The sequence below is a fragment of the Olea europaea genome, unplaced genomic scaffold (genome assembly GCF_002742605.1).
Source record: "Olea europaea var. sylvestris unplaced genomic scaffold, O_europaea_v1 scaffold1855, whole genome shotgun sequence".
In the NCBI taxonomy this organism is placed as follows: Eukaryota; Viridiplantae; Streptophyta; class Magnoliopsida; order Lamiales; family Oleaceae; genus Olea; species Olea europaea.
Genome location: NW_019236332.1, coordinates 79,574 through 82,012, shown reverse-complemented (window position 1 = coordinate 82,012; position 2,439 = coordinate 79,574). Strand labels below are relative to the sequence as shown.

The window sequence follows — 2,439 nt, the reverse complement described above, 5'->3', positions numbered from 1 at the left end:
CTCTCTCTTGGAAGGTGATTTGCAAGTCATGGAGGGCTGTTCCTGAGCCTGTAAAATCAGCCATAAGGAGGAGAAGAAGCTGCGGAAAGGAGGAAGCAGAAGCTGTCTAGATTTGGCCATATGGGTTGTGTTATTTCCAGTTACGTATTTTCTTGGTTTTGCCTTAGAATTTCTTCTATTGTTTGATGTTTTGGTTGATTGAACTCCTAGGATCCCCAACATTATAAATATATAATAAAAAATTAAGGTTTGACTATAATAAATCTATAAATAATTTATAAATTGATTGCCAAAGGGATGCTATAGTCTTTCGAACATTTACGTTCGGATTGAATTTTAGAGTTGGGTGTCGGAGTAGGTCAATAAAGATTGGAGCATAGATTTCAGTACTGAGTTTAGAGTATGAAAATAAACACTGTACTACAGAATATTTCTGTGTTATTTTCAGTATACAAGAATCATAAATTTATATACATTCCAATTCTAAGCTGTATTTGATAAGAAAATCAACTATATCAACTAACTCATAAAGTTTTATACGCAAATATGTTTTCCTATAATAATGCAGATCAGGAGGAAGCTGCATATATACCTCTTCAAATAAATCACCATGAAGAAAAGCATTTTGAACATCCATTTGGTGAAGTGCACAATCACGAACAATAGCTATGACAAGAAGACAACAAACATAGTTAATTTTGCAACATGGGAAAATGTATTTTTTTAGCCGATTCCTTCATGTTGGTTGAAGCCTTTTTTTGCCAACAAATGGGCCTTATACCTTTCAATAGTGCCATCTGAATTATATTTAATCTGGTATACCCATTTGCACCCAATAGGACAATGACCAAGTAGAAGAGAAGTAAGTGTCCATGTGTTGTTTTGCTCAAGAGCGTGGAGTTCTGCAGCCATGGCTTCTCACCACTGAGGATCTAAAACAGCCTGTTCATAAGTTATTGGTTCCATAGTAGTATTGATAGTGCATATAAAACGGCGATAATGAGGAGCAAGTTGTGCATAAGAAATATATCCATGAAGTGGATGACTGAAGAAGATGAAGAAACTGGAGCAATCATGGTCGAGTTATAGAGATGATAGTAACAAAAATTAACATTGGGTTGTTGATGTTTACCTAATCGATAAAGGGAATGAACAGCAGATGGTGGTTGGATAGTGACAGCATCAATGGAAGTGAATTCAGTTGTGTAAATCATCTAGAGATGATAAATTTATGTCAGCTAACGATGGTATATTTTCACTTGTGCCTGTAGGTATATTGGATGGATGCGGTGCATTGGATTCAGGGAAGGTTCGAGATAAAAGAAGCACAACACCATCTTGAGAAAATTCTTGACATTTGAGAATTGAATGGAAATATATGTTCATGATATATGACATCTCAAGAAGAAAAGAACTTACGTGTGAGGGGATCATAAACTCGTTGGACCTTTAGGCCAAGAGGATAGCCAACAAATACACAACGATGAGCTTGTTGATCTAGTTTATGTATTGGCATATGATTGGTGGCATAACACGGAAATCCAAAAGTGCAGAGATGGTTGTACACAGGTGGTCTTCTGTGGAGTAGTTGATATGGAGATTTATTAAAAAGAAGTGACATAGGCAAGCGATTGATCAAATAGCATAATGTATCAAATCAAAAGCTGCATGTGAAGAAATTGAACTAGATGGAAATGATAAACAAGTTTGTTTGGCTAAATGGCATATTTCACAGACACGATTGGAATTAAAATGAATTTCTGGATTGACTTTACTAAGAACTTGAAGAGGGCCTCAAGATCGATGTCCAAGTCTTTGGTGCTACAGATGTGAGCGTTAGCTGATGTTGTAGGTTAAGGTCATGTTCTGATGTTTTGTAAGGCAGTAGAGACCATTATGTTGCTTGCCTACGCCAATCATCTTGCTCGTAGCAACATCCTGCACAACACAAAAATCAGGGAAGAATATCATTATACACTTGCTAATAGTAAATTGACTTGGAATTTAGGAACTTTAAGCACTTCATCAAGTTTGATATGTGGTGTGACATTTAAAGAACCAATTGATTCAATTGTGTCTGACCACTATTTAGCAACTAAATAGTGGCTGATTTGGGTACATACTTTTTATCTAATGACTCAGTTGAAGATGTTACATGATCTGTAGCTCCACTATCAATAATCCAGGGTAAGTTTGAGAGACAAGTGACTAGAATAATGACAGGTGATGGCGTAATAATACCCGTGTTATTTGCAAAGTGTGGAGGATTACCATCATTATTTTGCCGAAACATGTTCATCAATTGAAGGTACTCCTCGATTGTAAATCTTTGTCCATCATCAAAAGGGTTATTGTACGTGTATTTGCCACTTTTTCAGATTCAGTTTTTACAGAATTAGCACTCGAATGCCGTTGGTTGAAAAGCTTAACATTTTTTCC

General features: G+C 36.1%; 1 long non-coding RNA gene across 1 annotated transcript in view; it reads left to right on the top strand.

Annotated features, from left to right (window-relative positions):
- The window catches only part of LOC111378698, a 6,302-nt gene extending 3,972 nt beyond the window's left edge, over positions 1–2,330 (top strand). The window contains exons 2-3 of the long non-coding RNA XR_002699900.1: positions 15–139; positions 1,272–2,330. This is a non-coding gene — a long non-coding RNA (uncharacterized LOC111378698). The remainder of the gene's footprint in view (positions 1–14; positions 140–1,271) is intronic.
- The last annotated feature ends 109 nt before the right edge of the window (positions 2,331–2,439 follow it).